At 32.9% G+C, this 20,451-nt stretch overlaps 1 protein-coding gene across 2 annotated transcripts in view; it reads left to right on the top strand.

Annotated features, from left to right (window-relative positions):
- Positions 1 to 318: 318 nt before the first annotated feature.
- The window catches only part of LOC132704402 (uncharacterized), a 70,454-nt gene continuing 50,321 nt past the window's right edge, over positions 319 to 20,451 (top strand). The window contains exon 1 of one of the 2 annotated variants that reach the window (XM_060674383.1): positions 319 to 627. The gene's annotated coding sequence lies outside the window, so the exon portion shown is untranslated. Of the gene's footprint in view, positions 628 to 673; positions 821 to 20,451 lie in introns of those variants that run through there. The other variant, XM_060674384.1, reaches the window with a different exon arrangement.

Here is a 20,451-nt window from a genome sequence, read left to right as displayed (position 1 = left end):
CTACGACGCCGTTGTTTTTCTTTACCGAGAAAAGTCTCCCCACCACTACCCGGTACCTCACGTAAAAACAACCAACGAAAGCGGACGTTGAAACTCCATGCAAATGCGAATACGAATCTGGTTCGCCGATAAAACGACAATAAGGAGTCTGGACCTTGAACCCGACAATAAGTATGCCTGGAAAATTAATTAATAATACACGGCGCTTTGCCAAAGCAATCGTCCGCCTGGCGGCGAAACCGCGCACTACGGAAAAAATTCCTGGCCAAAGAACCACGTCCCTATCTCAACGTGACAAGTTGAAAATAATTTCTAAATGTTGAGTCACCGCGTGATCGCAGCGAACGTCCTTTGTTCATTTCGCCCGGAAGGCGTCGGAAAATCTCAAACATTTTCGCCGATTCGGCGATCCCGCGTGGCAAAGTAACAAAATCCGTTCGAAAATCGCTCGAAAATTTATTATTTATAACAGAAATTAACATAGTTTTAATGGCTCGGTCTGAAACGAACATGTGTCTCGTGAATCGGTCGGGCGGGCTCGGCTGTCCTCGGCCGCGTTGATGGAGTACGTGCTTTCGTTGTAACAGAAACATATCAGATAGGTGGCGTTGTGTGTTAGAATTCAGGGTAAGTAACAATCCCTGTTTTGTTTTCGGCACGGTTTTCGCCCCAAAGACGGACGAAACAAACGTAATTTCGGTTTAACGGGTCGGGCGAAGCATTCCGGCGAGCGAATCGCGGCTTATATTCGTGTTTCGAGGCGCGGAAATCGGCGAAAAGTGTGTTTTTAGAGCGACGAACGGAGGAAATTCGCTAACAGGTCATTAACATTGTTTATGGTTTTTCTCGTTTGTCGAAGTGGTTGCATGCGCGGTACCGCGGTACCGGGGTATCGTGTGACGGTTTGTTTTTTGTTTTGAGATTTCGGCCTGAGAATGTCGCCGCGTTTTTTTGGTTAGGCAGCGCGCGCTCGGAGCAGAGGAGCACCTCTTCTTGGCGCTGGTGCCCCCCGGATTCGACGGGGGGCACGCGTCCTGTCGTCGTCGCCGCGTGTTGTCGCGAAATAGGGGGCGCTAAGGCGTTTTCTGCTACGCGTCGTGCTACGATTGTTGTTGTCGCTGGTAATTAACGCAGTAGGCGACGAACGCGTTTGTCGTTTTGACAGTTCCCGTGTCGCAGGGGCAGACAACTTGAAGAAAAAAAAAACCTGTTGCTCTCAAGATATACGTACGGCTCATGTCGCGTGGACTCGTGCCTTTCTCTTGCGGATTTTTGGTTAGTTTTGGTTAGCTAATAGAAAGAGCAAAGAGCAGGAAACGGTTGTGTTGAGCATTACGTAAGCACGCAATGTCCGTTGATATAGACTCGTTTAGCGTCGAATTTGACTGAAATCCGATAAAAATGCGGCCGGAGCAAATTTTGGGGTCAGGCGCGGTATGACGCCCATCATACCTCCGTACTCAAAATGTTTCCTATATGAAGCGTAAGTTAGAGCTAAACCAAAAGCACCGTCAAGAACGGAATTATGTAGCAAGCGGCGCATTTTCTGATTTTCAGGTTTTTCGCGTATTAATAATAATCAGACTTTTTTAACCAATTAATTAGTGAAACCATTTACGATCAATCGAAAGAAAATTAGGTGTTCTCAGCTGGCGCGGTCTAGGCGGTACCGTGCGTTCAATTTATTTTGATAACATTTTAATTGGCCGTAACTATTTTGTGTCCCCAAAAGAAAAAATCCATTAAAGTTAAGTCGGGGCTGTTGGCTGGCCAATCCATAGTTCCGCTGTTCCCCATCCAACCCCTGAGATATTCCATGTTAAGAAAAGTTTTAACTTGCAAAACATTGTGCTGCCATATAATCAGCGCTGATATATTTAGGGGTAAATTAGGGGTATATATTGGTCTATTTGGTACTCTAAGAGTTGCAAATAATGATCTCCAGTTAACTTTTGATCTATAAATATCGGGCCCAAAATATGACACCACGTCATACATCAATTGATTGGAACTCCTGGGTTTGTATTTCTTGTATTTGTCCATTATTATTTAAAGACCAATATCGCGTATTTGATCTATTACATCTCTTTCTTGTAGTGAACGAACTTTCATCGGTCCGCAAAATGTTTTTAAAAAAATTATTATTCTCATTATGTCTGTTTAAAAAAAATGTAAACAAAACTCCTTTGACATTGTTCTGCACTTAGTTCTTTTAATCGGAATGAGGTATTCTATTAAACACATATATAAAATACAGGGTGTTCCATTTAAAAAATATGATGTAAGCTTATATGTCAGAAAAAAAAGTGTTTTGTTTTATACGCCAATTGGAAAAAAAACTTGGCTACTAAAACAACATTTTGTTTTTTTTTGTTTAACTTGGTATCTCTAAAAACAAAAATGTTACAGCTAATTAAAATGTTATCACGATAAATTGAACCCACGGTACACTGTAGATTAGGTACTAAATTTTAAACAAGAACGGCATGCATGTACTTTTGAAATGAATTTTTTAAACAATTGTAAAGTTTAATAAATCAACTGACAAAGCATTGTAATAAAATGCTTCGCCTGTAACTCATTTGAACATTATGACGAAATATCGATTTTTCTCTGAGTGAATCAGCGAATCCTATGTTTTTAATAATTTTATATTAAATTTAACAATTTAAAATTATTGTGAAGTTTTGTTTTGAATTAGTATTGAAATTCTTCAGCTTTTTTATTAATAATAATAACGAAACTTAATAGTTTTTCCAATATTTTAATTTTTCCAAAAAAAAAACTAGTTTTCACACTTCCACATATATATATATTCGAAGATGACGTAAAGAATATATATTCAACTGAATTTGAATTAGGTACTACAGGGTGTTCAAAATAAACTAATATATGTGGATCATTTCAAATTGAACAATGTCGTTTTTTTTTTAAATCTTAAAAAGTCTTCAACTTTTAAGTATGTCATATATTTTTAATCCTGTGCTAATTATTTTAACTTTTCTACTTGGATATACATGATTATTTAAAAGATTGTTAGATATTAATGTTATCAACTTCTTGAAAAAGTTATAAATAATCAATACTTTATTTATTTATCATAAAGCTATAACAGAAAACAATCGTATTTACATTTTAAATATACGATCCAGTAGCAAAATAGGAAAATTTAAATAAGTATAAAAATACAAAAGTACACAGAACAAAAGTCTATAACAGCAGAACTATTATAAAAGAAAAAAATTTCAGATTTCAGGTAACGTCCAGTATTCTATTTCCAACCACCGCAAAAGCATCCTTGGAGACTCTTGTTGAAATGCCAGATTCACCCCCACCAACGGTTTTCAATCCACGCACAATCATTTTTAAGTGAACCAATGAAATGTCTTAAAACCTCGCGAACTCCGTGACGCTGTGATTTTCCGTATCCTGGTTTTGATCTAAACACATCAAATTGACGGATGGTCTAGTTATTGTTGATATGATATCTTCAATGCTCTGTACAAAATATTTATTAAATTCACTGGCTATATCTTTATCCGTTTTCACCAGTCCCTGTTCAAAAACAATTTCCCTTGGCCTGGATAAACTTTTATTCGGGATTAATGTCTTCAAATGTTTCCAAAGCTCTCTTGAATTTTGCTTATTTTCATCTATCACCTCTCTGAAGTATTTGTCTTTTTTCTACCTTATTTGAGTGGCAACCATCCCACTGAACCTCCAGTAGTGAACTTTGAAACTGTTCAGCACATAATTTCTAGACAACTTCTGGATATCAATGGTTAAAATGCAATGATCGCTGATTTTTTGGTTTCAAGTGGACTTTGTGCGACAGGTTTTTTTCATTAGAGACAATATAGTCAATAAGGGTTTGACTACTATCAGTTATACGTGTTGGGTTAGTAATAATCTGATTGAACCCATTGGAATGTATTATTTTTAAGTTGAAGTAAATCTGCAAAAAGTTTAAATATGTGGGTTCGCGAAAAAAAAAGAGTGGTCCAATAACTTTGAAGTGTGTCCCTTCTGTAAAATACCTAGTTATACACCGATTTAGCGTGTGAAAAGCATCACTTTATTACGTGAGTTTTTGCTGTAGATTTCAGCATTGCTTTTGAAGAAATCCACTTTATTCTGGCTCCAAAAAATCATAAAATATATTTTCTCAGGATCAAGTTTCAAGTTGTTTTTTTTTTTTTTTTTTTGAGAAAGATCACAGTATTTGCAAATCCAGAAAGCAAGAAAAATAAATTTGAGTATCATCAGCGAATGCTAAGTCAGACGTATAAACGAGAAAGAGTAAGGGTCCTAAGATGGAACCCTGTGTAACCCCTTATATTAACTTATAAGAAGGGAAGCTACATTATCAAAACCATAATAAATTTAATTTTTAAACGGCTTTTCACGCATCTGTGTTAAATCGTTATCTGTGAAATCTGTGAATTTTAAGCCCATTCCATTAGTTAAATCGTCTTGAAAACACGTGATTTAATGTTTTTTTTGTTATATTTCTAGTTTTCAAGGTGTGACGTTTGATTGCATCTCTACCAATTTTGATAAACATTTTTATTAGTACCATTGTAACTGGTATTTCGTTCGAATGTTGGTATATTATTATGAATACTGTGATAAATTAAAATATTACAATCAGCTGAATGTTAAAATACCTCACCAACAACATTACTTTTGCGAAGAAAATTTGAACAAATATTGAGCAACAAATTTATAGCAATTATTTTATAAGATAAGAAAAAAAACAACGAACTAAAACTTATGTGTTATCCGAACTGAAAGCAAGAAAAATATAAAAAATTACTAAAATTATTGGTAATTTTGGAAGGAACTGTATAAAAATCGCCCGTTTGAGATTTCAATCACACTTTTTCAATTAAAATTCGAACTGTTATTATCTATCAAATTTTTTACTTCGGCGATTGTTTCGTAGCGTGTCAAACGTTCGTTTCGTGGCCTTTGGTTCGAAGCAAAGCCAACGGCGATAAAGCACACAGAAATGCAATTTTAATAAATGTTTATTTTTTGAGAAGTTTCTCGAATTAAAAAAACGTTTTCTTTGAATTTAAAACTTTTTGTTAACAAAATTTTTTCCGAAAATTGAATTTTTACAACACTAAAAATGTTGTAAAAGGGATTTCCAGGTATTGAACAATGAATTGAAATCTCAAATATTTCTATACAGATATAAACAATATTTTTCAGAAAATGAACGTTATAGCATTTATGTGATTCACTGGCGGATAATGATTCTGTTTTTCTCTTCCTTTCATTTTCTCGCTTAGCATTTTTAAGGTTATAAGAAAAGTTTAAAAAAATGATATGCTTTTTTTTGTATATGATATTAAGACTGATCGAAATTCCTGACTGAATGTCTTAAACATGAATTTTCTATTAAGAAAATTAGTTAATTAACGTCGAAGAAAAATAAAAAAATTAAGGAAACAATTTTAAAAAATATCTAAAATATAATTTTACACTGTCACTACCAATGCATTCAGTTTTGGCAAAAAGGTTTTTAAAGTGGACATCGAGCTACATATATGTAAACAAATGGTTTCCTAAAAAGGCGACTCTTTTTTTCCCTTGGGAATAATCATAGTTGAAGTTGGTTGACTATCCTCCAGTGGCTTTCATATAGTGATATCTTGTGTACCAATTCTGGATATTGTTTTGCCTCTCGCATTTTAATGTCGTTTATTATTGTCACACTCTCCAGCTAAATCTCTTTTCACAGGAAAGTAATAGGTTTGTTTCGCTTTGTCAAATTTATGACGTCATCTAATGATGAAAAATAAGAGAATTCTCATTTAAAAGCAAAAACGATGCTTGCCAAACAAACACGTGCGCAAAGTTTAATTGGCTGTTCAACCAGAAACCCAAACAAAATAAAATTGTTATTCCTGTTTGTCTCCGCATTGAAATAATATTCATACTATAAAACTTGGAAATTATCCACATATCCAGCTTGCTGCTGGGTGTGATCGATAATTGTAGCATTTTTAAGGTCAAGGCAAAAAATTAGGTTATTAAAAACATATTGTTCGCCTTTTTTTCTATTTTGCTTTCATTGAATTTTGTTTTAACTACAGAAAATTAAGAATTTTTGAAGCTCTTTGTTAAATGTGTTACTCATGCCTTTTTCTATAAAGAAAATTAATTAAGTTGAAGAAAAAGAAAAAAAAGAAAAATATTATTTTTATGCAAATTTATATAATATGTATTGAATAATTTAACACTCCACTTTGTGAAAAAAATGTTTTATTTGTATTAATTTTTGTGTGAAATATTTATCTGTGAAATCACATGGTTGTATGATTTTGCCCTTCTCATTCTATGTTTTATTATTATTGTCACGCACCAAATTTTTCACATGCTGCTGCTCAATCTACTCCTTCATTGCACATATAAACATTAGGTTCTTTTATTTGATTAAAGTCGAAGAAGAAAAAGAAATTCAAAAATACTTTTACTTTAAAGTTGATAAAACTTATATTTAGTAATTTAAAAGTCGACATTTGGAAAATCATGTAGAAATATTTATAGAATCCGTGAAACCTTAATTCGGCGAAATCTTCGTGAAATTCGTGAAATCTCATTTAATAATATCACACACTTAATTTTTCACGTGTTGCAGCAAAATCTATTTCCCTCCTTTGCACAGATAAACGTTAGGTTTGTATTGTTTGATTAAAACTGAAGAAATTTATTTGAAATTTTATAAAATTTGTATTTACTAATTCAACAATACATTTTCGCACTTTGTGAAAAAAGGTTTTATGTGTATTATTTTATTTTTACTTTTATAGCCTCTCATATAACCTAAAAATTATTTTTTAAAATGGGTGAATACTTTATAATCATATATAAAATATAATGTTAGTAAACAATAATTATCAGCAACCGATAAAAACTGCCAACCTAGAGAATAATGTCTATCGTAAATTTCTGCATTTCCAGCGGTTGGATTGTCCGAATACTTTCCTCGAGGCGACTAAGTTTATTTCGATATCTTATCTGCGCTTACTTAAATATTTATAATGTGATGCATTTTTTCCCACAAAGCCGAATGGTGAATGATAAATTGTATCATATTTTAAACCGAATTTTATTAAGAAACCGCGAAGAAGTGAATTATTGAATCGGACGATCGCGAGGGGTAAATCTCAAGTGAAATCTGACATACCAGCTCAGTGAAATCCGTGAAATATGTGTAATTTTATCTGTGAAATCGAAGAAATATTTGCAAACGTTATGATTTTGGAAGTTTTGAACATTTTCTATTAAGTAAAGCAAATTAGCATTTAAAAACATGCTAATATGTAATTATTAAATAAATATTTTTAAGTCGCAAGTAACATTCGGTTGGATCCTAACCAATTTTGAGAAATACTGTTAAACTTTACTGGTGGGATTTTTAATTTTTTTTACAGAGTATTCACTCAATAATTCAAAATGTTCAAAATTCTCTCCTAAATGTCGTAAACTTGTCCTTTTCTACAGGGTGCCCAAATAGTGAGTCAAATTAATATATCTCGTTTGTTATTTGTTTTGGAGAAAAATGTTAAATACAACAACAAATATACAGTTGTGACTCATAAGTATGTGGATAAATCAAACTTATATTTTCTAAATCAAACACACTGTATATTATGGCATTATACTTAATCATCCTGTGGTTGGTATGGTCGTGAAAAAATCAAACAGAACACCCTGTATATTATACGTTCATTAATTTCTCCTATTAATGCTCTTCCAATTTTATTAATCATTTTTGAGGTGTACACATTTTTTCGAACAAAATACTGAAAAGAATGAGAACAAAATAAATATTACATGAAAAGCCGACAGAGTCGAATTAAGTATAATTATTATATAATATTTAAATATAATTATCGTCCAATAGCAATTACCTCATGCTTTGCTAAAATATTTGAATACACTATACAAAAATTGTTCTTAAAGTCATCTCGGTTTCAGAACAGGTAGATTAACCCAAACAGCGATCCATTCATTTTCGGAGCATGCTATCAACTATATTGAGTCTGGAGAGCACCCTGCTGGGATATTTTGTGTTCTTAGAAGGGCGTTTGACTGTATGAACCACGAAATTATTTTGAATACGATGGAACAATACGGAATTTGTGGAATAACTCTGAACTGGTTCAGATCGTTCTTAACAAATCGTAGGCAGTATGTTGAAATAAGGCAGGAGAGGGGCAACTTGTGTCAAATTAAAAGATCCCAATCCAATCTGTAGATGGAGGCGTACCGCAAGGTACAGTGCTTGGCCCTGTTTTATTTATCCTTTTTATCAATGAACTTTCTGCTCAGCTATATAATTTGGATCACAGTTCGCTGACGACTGTTTAAGTTGTCACTTGTACTGTTAAATAGCTGGTTTAACACCAAGGAACTCTTTTTGAATGTCCAAAAAACAAAAAAGATCTTTCAATTACTTTCTTCAAAGCTGCATAGTTATTGTTTCCTAATAAAAAATTTAAAAACTGTTTTGACTGGACAGTGCATGATAAATTTCTACTATGCTCATATCTATTCGAGATTACTCTATGGTATTCCCTTTTGGGGAAATTCAAGTCATGCGACATCTGTTTTCAAATCCCTAAAAAAAGTCTTAAGGTGTATTGCTGGAGTGTCGCCGGATAGTTCGTGCAGGTCCCTCTTCCGGGAGTTTAAAATACTGCCGTGTATATAAAAATAAAAAAAATATATAAAAAAAAACGGAGATTTTCACGACTATAATACACGTAACAAAGATTGTTTCTCCATAAAAAGAAATAGACTAGAATTAAAAATATATATATTTTACGAATACCGGTATTGGATATGATATTTTTAAATCCAAACTAAAGTGTTTCCTCCTAGAAAACTGTTTTTAATAATAATGTTAATAATGTTTGTCATCACTTTATTGTTGTGCTCTGTCATATATTTCTATTATATAAATTTTTAATGTAATTTTCTGCCTCATTTGCATAATCTATATTGACCTACTTGACGAAATCCATAATAAACTGATTGAATTCCAAATATGTGGGATAATAAAGGTATTTTTATTATTATTAAAATTTCAGTATTAATATTCGTAATAGCTCCATAAAAAACACCTAAAAATCTAGAACAAAACTGCAAAAAAACTTAACTATTTATACACTTTATTTAGTGGTCACAATGTCTCAACATCAACATAACAATAATAAGCTAAGCAACTTACAGATACACTAAAAGACTCGATCTGAAAACATTTTTTTATAGTATACTTGTACACAGAGCTAATATCAAACATATACAAGAAGGCAACAATTTCCCTTTAAATATACGACGAAACAAAACAAATGCCAATAAATAGAGGAATTAGGGAAGCCAAAAGTATAGGATTCAAAATGAAGAGAAGGCACCATAATCGTAATCGAGCAACATACAACGGATCAAAATTAAAAAAAAAAAAATGAAACGTCAGACTTCAAACGGAGATGCTTAAATTAAAGAATAAAAGAAAAACCGCATGGATTGGACATAAAATTAACACTATAGATGTCTGAAGGGGATTCTCTAAGCGAGGTGATGATATGAGATCATGTTAAAATAAAATAGAAAGAGGATGCATTTGGTATGTATTCATTTAACTAGTACGTACACACTCAGATGGATTCACGTATTTCCTATGTAATAATTGATCAGAGTGTCCATGCAAACAACATTAAAAAATATATATCAGGCCGTATAAAATATAATTTGCCACTAGTCAATATTCAAATTAAATTTAATTTGTATTTGCTATGAAACGTCTTTATCGGCAGAGCCAGTATTGGAACTGCCACTACCAGAAAATGATCTTTGTGCGGATTACGCAAAATATGTACGAGGCTAGTGGTATCTCAGGAGATTCTCCCGCCAAAATGTAGAAAACATTATTCTATTGAGACTAAGGAAGTTATAAACAATGTTTATTTGACTCTCATTGAATGTGGTGCCAGCAAGCAAGCCTCTTTTGAAGAAGCGGCTACATTGACGAAAATTCCAACATCAACTGTATGGAAAAATTTCAGCGAGGAAAAAAAGAACCGATGCTGACATTTTCTCGAGTGTAGATGAAAGTGATCGAGATATAATACGGCGCAACATTTAACAGTTATACGAGGAACAAAACGTGCCTACATTAGATATTTTAATTAGGAGGTTTGAAAAAGATGAAACCGGTGTTAAATGTGGCAGAACTACCTTATGGAAGTGTATTCAGCACATGGGTTTTAGATTTAAAAAAAAATAACAAAAGGCAATTTTTAATGAAATCGTTTAGAATTCGGAAATAGAGACTGGAATATCTAGAAAAAATTGGGATTTACAAAGAACATCAAAGGCTTACTTGGATGAAACCTGGTTCGACACTTATGATACTTCGGAAAAGGGTTGGATTGACTCAACTGATAAGTGTAAAACAAACGCGCCATCAAAAAGAGGTAAAACAATTACTATTTTGCATGCTGGCTCTAAAGATGGTTGGATTCCAAATGGACTTTCTCTGTCTGCGAAAAATATTAAAGATTCTTCTCTGGATTACCATGAAGACACCACCGCAAATTATGCAAGGTATCACAGTAGACAGTTGACTAAAACCCCTTCCTCGTATGACACAAAAACAACAATCCAAAACTAAATGAATAATAACGACATTTATTTTCAGGAAGGTTATACCAAAAAGCAATTAATTGAGGTCCAACAAAGCTTGAACCTACAAAAGGAATACGTCTGTGATAATTATGCAACAAATCTAGGGCATACAGTTTTAAGGCTTCCACCTTATCACTGTATATTTAATGCCATTGAACATGTTTGGCACCAACTGAAATCTGCCATTCGTCGTAATAATGTTTTTCCCCGTGTTAACTCCAATGTCCTCAAACTTATAGAAACCGAAGTTTTTTACATCCCTGCACAAAGTTGGGCCAATTCTGTTAAATATATAGAAAAAGCAGAACAGTCGTATATCCATATTGCAAATAATGTAGAACAAATAATAATTAGAGCAGGAGATGATAGCGATAGCGATACTGATATATTATAATTTTAAGTAATTTAATTAGGTAATAAAAATAATTTGTAGTTTTATTTTAGATTTAAACAAATAAATAAATATTGTTTAGTATCTTTCCTAACAAAACCCCAAATAATTAAATTCTAAGCAAAGTACGGACCTGTTCGGCCATATTTCATTCTTACAGCTTGCTTAATTCGTATGAGTTAGTCACTTTTTTATTTCTTTTACTTTACCTACATAGAGCAACTTTCTACCTTTGCATTTTGACTAGTACTACACCCATGTATTTTTATCGCAAGATTCGCTTCATAACTGATGTTCACAACTTAAATATTCGATTTAAGGGAACACAAACACACCTTCTCCACAAAACAGAATTATATAAACGGTCTTTCTCCTACCAGATTCAAAAGCACTTCACAAATTGCATCTTGATGTTAAAGAATCAGTTTCAAAAAAAACATTTTAGAAAAAAGTGTCCCAGAAACTATATTCAGAACAATGAAAATAATTAAATTCTAAGCAAAGTACGGACCTGTTCGGCCATATTTCATTCGTACAGCTTGCCCGGGTCTTTCATTAATTCGTATCAGTTAGTCACTTTCTTGTGTCTATGAACAGACTTTACCGTTATATCAAGTGTATTCTCTTTGTCCCAGTATTCTGTATTTTCTGTATGTATTATACAACTGATCCAATTTTTTTTGGTAACTGTCTGGAGAGCTGCCTTCCACGCAAATTCTAAATTTTATATTTTTATTAAAAACTATTTTGCACTGAGCCCACGCCAAATCTATGGCATTAAATATACAATGGTAAAATCTTACAACTTGATGGAGGTTGTTTTGTAATTTTTTAAAAATTTTGACGACTCAAATTTTAGACCATTTTCTGGGTAATTAATCCGTTTATTGCGCAGCTAATTGATAATTCCTTTCTCTGAGTCTAGAATGATATCTTGCATTATCCATAATCATAATTAAGAAAGGCCTTTCGAGTTTGGGCAGTAGTTTTTCAGGAATGCCATCGCAAATTGTACCGACTATACCAAACTTATGTCTATGATACTGCGTGTTAATTGTTTAAAATATAGCACCCATTTGTAACGGAATTTTTCCCGCGACTGTGTCGTATCTGCATACACGTATTGGTAAATGGGAATTAATACAATAATTGCTACTGTTTGAACATCAGAATAGCTAGAATTGCGAAAATATTACGTGAGGTGCCTGGCCGTTCCTTAAATGGAGATGTTTAGACAGGCTTCGCTTTGATAACCAACTAATTAAAAGATAAGATAATTTTAACAATTTTTTTTTGCCAATGGATTTGAGTTCGCAGTGGCTTAAAGATGAAGTATATGAATATTTCCAAACCAAGCCCAGTAATCATCATGTTAGTTAAAATTTATAGTATTTTCTAAGTGACAAAAACAATAATTAATATTTAAGTAAAATATATGAGCGAAAACGCTAGACTAAGACCGTATATTTTATGTTTGTTCTTTTCCACTTTTTCAATAATAGTACATACCTAAACCTAACATTGTTTTAATTTTTCTAAAAAATATTTTTTTTCACTCTTGCAAAAAAATTACGATATATTCATATTTGATTGATTATATTTGATATTAGTGTTATTCGAAGATATATGTAAAGGAATTTTAATTATATGTTTCAGGGTGTTTAAAATAAATAATTTGCTTAATGGCACACCATATATGTTATTATTTTTTCTGAAACAACTCACAAAAACCCACAACTTTTGTTATACCTATTTTTAAAACTTTTCCAATATTTACTCTTCTATTAGGTTTAGGTATTATTAATAAAAAAGTTGACTTGAAGAATTTTAAAATAACTTAAAAACAACATTTAAAAACAGGGTGTTTCCAATAAAAAAGCCACCTTGTATAATTTAAAACAATTTTATCAGAATCTTAATGGAGCTTGATATTGGAAATTTATTCCAAATAACTCATTTCATACTCTCTCAATTTCCCAAATCCAAATCAGCCCGATCTGTCAGATAGACTGTGTTTCCTGGACAGTAGATTGGTAGAACGGAATCAATACAATGGCCTGCAAGATATTCAGATTTTGCTCCACTGGATTTTTTCCTCTTTTAAAATCAAACGTGTAGAAGGAAAAAACCAATCCGCATATTATCAAGAATTATACATACACGTAATGAAATAATTTTTTTGACATGCACTCTTTTTTATAAATTTTCTCCCAGTTTTACTCGCTGTGGTCCTTGCAATGAAAATTAAAATTTAAATTCTCTGGGTTTCATTGAGATGAGCCATTTTATTATTATTATTATTCGTTATTATTGACTTCCTTTACTGACAGAAATATTTTGATGACAATTTAATAACTTTCCTTTTGCTCTTCATCATCATCCCTTAGCCCCCTGCTGGATATAGGCTAGGGTGTTTCTTTTTGATATAAAAAATCCTCACCAAAAATAAGCTCACTCATAAACTCAACTCTAAGGGGTCGCTATTTTTATTTTAGTTTCAGATTTAATTAACATGAGAAAAATTCTTTTTTTCAGTAAAATTAAATTTACGTATAATGTTCGCGATTTTTTACAAAAAAAAAAAACAATTTATATTGTTAAAGTTGAGTCTTTAAGTTCTCGAAAACCGTATAACAAAGTATGATTATCATTAAAAGAAGATTAATTGCAGCCACTTAAAAATTACTAAATTTTGAACTTTTCAGAAACAGCTTCTAATAATAGACAGTGTTTTATTTCTATGGATTTCAAATTTTAAAATGGTTGTCAGTATGTAGTATAGGTGGCAGCATGAATTATATCATCGAATTAAGTAAACTAAAATTACGGAGTATAAGGAAAGTTTTACAATTATTTTTGTACAAGCATAGAGATTCTAACCTCATAATTCATTAGAGTCTCTGTCGAAATTTCTAAGTTTTCAGAAGTTAAAAAAATATTATGTCGATTTGACGTTTTTCATTCTTCATTTAAATATTTAAAATGAGCTTTTTTTAAAGAATGTGCTGAGTTATTATTAGATATATCAAACAAATTCTTAAGGCGATTTTTAAATGTATGCTCCGTAATTTTTGGTTTCTGAGTGTTCTATTTTTTTAATTTTTTTTTTCAAAAGTTCCCACCCTCGATAAACTTTCACGATATTATGATTTTAGTAATAGCGTTATATGGTTGACAGAAGGGAATACCAGTATTTTTCCAAACTTTCATAACATCACGAATCACTTCATCAAAACGCTGTGAGGTAAGAATCTGTATGATTATAGAAAAATAATTGTAAAACTTTTCTTATACTCGGTAATTTTCGTTTACTTAATTTTCTACATGAAAAACAAACCAAATAAATTTTCTTTTTAGCCATTTTACTTATAATAATTGAAACTACTGAGAGCTTTAAAGAATGACAATACACAATAATTTCTTAATATATGTGTTGCAGACACTGATAATTTGACAACTGTACCGTATGATCTAATATAATTAGTGCTGCCACCTACACTACGTACTGACAACCATTTTAAAATTTGAAATCCATAGAAATAAAACACTGACTATTAATTAGGATAAAATTTTTGAGAAATTATGTAGATAAAAAATTATTAGAAGTTTTTTCTGAAAAGTTCAAAATTTAGTAATGTTTAAATGGCTGTAATTAATCTTCTTTTAATGATAATCCTACTTTGTTGTACGGTTTTGGAAAGCTTAAAGACTCAACTATAATAATATAAATTGGTTTTTTGCAAAAAGTCGGGAACATACGTAAATTTAATTTTAGTGAAAAAAGAATTTTTCCCATGTTAATTAAATGGGAAACTAAAATAAAAATAGCGACCCCTTAGAGTTGAGCTACAGGGCGGATGGTGAGGATTTTGTTTTATATAAAAAAAAAACATTTAAGAGGTAAGAGCTAAAAAACAAAATTAATTTTTTTTTAAGCACCCTAATATAGGCAAAAATTCTCCAGCGTGTTCTGTCTTTATGTCATCGTTCCATCTAGTTGGTGGTCTACCTCTTGTCGTTGTGGTTTTCTCTATTCTAAATTTCATTTTGTCCATCTGATATGGGTCGTTCGTGCTATATGACCACTCTATCTCCGCTGTATGATGTCGTTGACCTTAGTTGTTTGTTCCGCTCCTAATTTGTGTACTAAGTGTGACACTTCTCTTAGCTTAGTTTGCCAAATGCTGGACAACCTATCCGACAGGTTGTCCACCTGCTCAACGACGTGGGTCATGAATTTTGTTTTTTGAAAGTTCATCTTCAATTCCATTTGCTGTTGCTTGTTCTAGTTCTATCATCATTTGTGGGAGTTACAGTTATTGGTTTCAAGTAGACATTTTAACTTGGAGTGTGGACTTTGCTAATCTTTTTGAGAGCACCCAACTTCTAAAATTGAAATGTGGGTATAAACTTCTACCTCCCTGTCAAAACTGAAGATATTTACTATATTTTGTATTATACCACGACATATCCTCAACATTCTGTACAATATGTGGAAAAGTTAGATGCCCATATCCAACGGATTAACCTCTGAAACATAGGCTTGTAGTTATGGCCAATTGTCTTTAAAAGAAGCCATTTTTATCTACCTGATTCTGACTTCAGATAGCCAGAATGTAACAGACGCAAAGTTCTTCAAGTGTTTTACTTCGAGAAATTTTCGAAACTTAGATCAGACTGTCTTCTTGGAGCTTTTGCAGAGAGTGGTTTGGGGTCACATCTACAGTCTTACTGACGTTGACGACATGGTCGAGTTACAAAAGCACCATCTCCTTGGCTTATGAAAATTAGAGATAATGCTTATGCCAAATAAGTCACAAAAAAACTCTCGAACCCTAAATTTCAAATTTAAAACAGTTACCCAGACAACTGTTACAGGGATTCTAAATTCGTTAGACAGTAATGCTGTTGGTTCGAATTATGTCTCCCTGCAAATGCTGAAGTTGGTCAGTTAATTTAATAGATCATATGACCCACATTAGTAATTGCTGCATATTATCGAACAAGTTTCCAAGAGCATGGAAGTTAGCTATCGTTCGAACTTTGCCGAAAGTTTCTAGTCCAAAAGAACTTTTCCACTTGAGGCCAATAAGCATTCTGCCTGTCTTTTCCAGGGTCTTGGAAAAAATTATGAAGGAATGAGTCAGAGGATAATGTCTTTTAAAATAATAAAATTTCAAGTGGTCAGTCTGGCTTTAGACCGAACTTTAGCACTACAACGGCACTGACTGCAATCGTCTCATATGAGAGAAAGTTGTCGGCAGGAAGTTCCTCAGGGGTCTATACTTAGGCCCCTACAATTTTCTATCTATATCGCTGACTTCCGCACATACGTCGACACCTGCAATCAAAAAATAAATGAGGACTTGACTTCGATCGTCATGCTTTCTTCGGCGCATAATCTTGGTCTAAGCGGGGAGAGGCTCTGCAAATAACACTGAGATGAGATGCTTCCCACATGTGAATTACATATGTCAAACATAACAATCAAACAGCATAATTAAACTATTCTAACCAAATAAGAGTTAAAATTGCGCTTGTGTGAGTGTTCGTTTGTCCTACAAAATTGCTGAGTCTGGTAGATTAAAACTGAACCTCTCACGAAACTTTTACCACTTACGCTTGGCTCACAAAATTTCGATTTCGGAGTGACCAGAAAGGAAGAACGTCAATTTTTTATTATCGTACCCGCAATAGTAGTCAATAATCCCATTTTCTTATGCGGCTCCCAGTCGCTTGTCATAACTACACAATCAAAACTTTTTAAAAGGTATATATAAATGTATAAGAAACTGGCAAAAAGGTAGGAAAAAATGTTTAACCTTTGGCTTTCCTAAGGTATGGCGAGAATGTTCAAGAAATTGCGTATTCCAATCTTGACTCTGCTATTGGACCAGATGTAGCGATACCAACCGTGCCAAAAGAACTAGATAACGTCATATCGTCAGAGTCAGATGACTCAGATTTCACACCAGATTTCACATCAGATTTCAGAGAGCCCAAAGTGCATAACCGAATTAAATGATTTAATTAGAGATTTGCACCTTCGAAAGGATGAAAAACATTCACCGACCCCTGGCGTCACATCGAGATCGCGGAAAAGAGTTATGTCAATATTTTACTCAGGAAGGACCGCTAGTGTATTGCAACAATATTCCTGACTTAGTTTCAAAATTAGGTTCCCGTTGCACATGCGCATTTAAAAGAACCGTATGAAAATTTGGGACTTCTTTTGAAGAAAATACGCTACCAAGAACATCAATGGATGCTTTGTGGTGACCTTAAAGTGCATTCTCGTAGGACAACAAGGAGGTCAAAATTTCCATGCTTTATTTGTGAGTGGGCAAGACTTTAGACTGAAATAGAATGGCCCTCTAGAACAAACCTTACACCTGGTAGAAAACAAATATTAAATGATAGTTTAGTTGACCCCAAAAAAGGTTAACTGCCTCCTCTTCATATCAAACTAGGCGTGATGACACAGTGTAATATCGTTTTTTTTTCTTTAATATTTGTATTAATTTTATTTCATTAGCATACATGCTATTACGCAGAAACAGTACTAAAACTACGCTTGTACTTGACATAAGCTATGCATGATTATATATTCGAATCGTAGTAAATTACATTTATATAAAAGCAAAAGATAATTCACACTAATATTAATATTAATATAAGAATCTTTTACCATTTTTTGGAAGCTTTTTACATTCGGTAAACTTTTGGTGTCTGTCGGCAGAGCATTGAACAATCGAAGCCCATCACTAAACAGGCTTTTTTGCATTTGTAGAGTTTTAACATACTGAATATCAAAATCAATTTTACACCTAACATTATAAAAATTCCCGCTTCGCTTTATTTTGTAGCACTTGTGTTCTATGAACATCACTGTTTCTACAAGAAATCTTTCGATTGCTTTCGAAAAATCGTCACTGGGCGGGGCAAGTTCGTAGCGCGTAGCGCAAAGTAGCTTTTTATTATAAAAGGAAAGAGCTTCGCGGTTTCCTGTGGTAAAGAGACGCATTGTTTTTCTATCGTTCTCCTGCGGACCACTATGGAACTTTCAGAAAATTAATGTAATTTAATTGTGCATGCACCCTGTATGAAATGTCCTTCACATAACAGCGTTGTCGAATGATATTTTTTCAAATATCTCGCGCCCCGTATAATTGACGAAACCTGAATCTCTCTCACGACACGCTTTACGATACTGTTCAAATAAAATTAACTTAATTAATCTTTAAAGGTTTTTCATTTATAACCAATAATTTACACACAAAAACGGAAATTTTTAGGATATTTTAGATTTTTTGCCCATGAACGACACTCCCTGTATATGATACAATCATTGTTCGAAGTAGAGATTATAGCCCTGGATTTTCCACGCTTCCTGGTTCAAGAATTTTTTGAAAATAATAAATGGTTTTCGAGAAAATCAGTTTTTTCTGAAACCATGCAGTGCGCCGTAATAATCAATGACGTCATCGCGTGTTGACATTGCCGTAAATGACGATTTCAATATGGATTTTTTCAAAAATTGAACTGAGGTGGCTTTTACTTGTTGAAAATCCATTTAACAAAATAAATAAGAACTAAAAGCTCAGATTTTCACGAAATTATATATTATGACATGACAATTGTTTCGAAAACACCGTGTCTTTATATAATAATATATAATAAATAAATAATAAAGACACGGTGTTGTCGAAACAATTGTCATGTTATAATATATAATTTCGTGAAAATCTGAGCTTTTAGTTCTTATTTATTTTGATGGATTTTTTCAAATATTCCCAGCAGCGTATGGGATAGACGAAAACTGCAAATACAAAAATTGTAATTTGAAAACCCTGTATATAATCGAGAAAATGTCCGAAATCAATGTTATTGCACTGGATCTTCTACGTCTGTCGGTTAAAGAATTTTGCCAATCGGATGAACGATTATGGAGGAAAATATATTTTTCTGGAAACTAAAATTACCCAAAAAAAATTTCATACGTTTTTCAAAAATCTTTAGTGAAATTGGATTGCGCCCAATTTCTACCGTTTAAATGTGGACATGGACTCTTACTTCTCTGCTAAATTTGAAGTTGATATCTGCAAATTTAGGACACCTAACACATTTTTCATTTAGCACGGAATGTCGGGAACACCCTGTACAATAGGTGAAAACCTTAAATACAAAAGTTTTTGGTATCTATGCGGGCTATATCGTAATATAAAAGAAATTGAGATCAGAATCATATTCTTTCAGTTATAACCAATTTTCAATAATAGGGGGACCCATTTTTCAGTTTTTTTGAATTTGCAGCGCAGTCTGTATATTTTTGAAAAATTGTCAAAAATAACAGTTTATAGAGCTGTATCTTCTGCTTCTTTTGGTTCAAGAATTTTTTTGGTCTCGTAAACAGTTTTTGAATAGTTATGTTTTTTGTAGATCCTTGCACACGCCATTTTATATTTTTTAGAATACTTCCCTACCCCCCAACCCCCCATTTTCAATAGATTCCGTCACGGGGCAAAGCTGCATATATGTGCCAAATATGAAGTCGATTGCTTCAAATTTCGGACACTTATCGTGCTTCATAGCAAGGTCCAAAAACAGTCGAAAATCGCGAAAAAGAAAGATCGATACCGGCGTCGGATCGGGGCCATTTCTTATAAACGTATGTGCCTCGTCGAGGGTTAAAAAGGAGGCAAATTTCAATTTTGTAGCTTCAACTGTTCGAAAATTATTCAGGAAAAACCAAAAGACGAGAACGGAGAACGGACAAACAAAAAAATATTTTTTTTTCGACGGTGATCATTTCTGTAATAACGGCGATCCCGTAGGACTTACCGTTACCGAGATATAAAATTATTATACGAGCCCAGATACTTTCGAAAAATTCGATTTCATCGATTTTCGAAAGTAACAAGACGTCTGCTCCAGTGGCTAAGCTCAGGCGAAAGTCTACGCAAGAAACCCTATCTTTTTGCAAGTTTTTTACAAATATATCTACATGTCTACATTTCCTATTAACCTAGTATCAATATAAATCTTAAAATTAGTATCCAAAAATTCATTACAATTTTGTTTACTCCCAAATACCATATATGCTGTTTTATTTAAATTTAAGTTTATTTACGCCTAATCAGTCACTAAGTAACCTTAATTCTAAGTAATTTTTCCCAGAAATTGATAGCAGAGTGTCATCTACGAAAACGTTGACAAAGCAATTTTTCAAAATTTTGTCTAAATCGTTCACATATAGAACAAAAATCAAAGGTCCTAATACAGTGCCTTGGGGCACACCTATATTGTTTTCTAATTTATCAGACACCACGATATTAATCCTTGTGATATGGATGATA

The sequence above is a fragment of the Cylas formicarius genome, unplaced genomic scaffold, assembly GCF_029955315.1.
Source record: "Cylas formicarius isolate icCylForm1 unplaced genomic scaffold, icCylForm1.1 PGA_scaffold_7__23_contigs__length_41026272, whole genome shotgun sequence".
In the NCBI taxonomy this organism is placed as follows: Eukaryota; Metazoa; Arthropoda; class Insecta; order Coleoptera; family Brentidae; genus Cylas; species Cylas formicarius.
The sequence above is the reverse complement of the archived record's forward strand: the minus strand, read 5'-3'. Positions and strand labels throughout refer to the sequence as shown.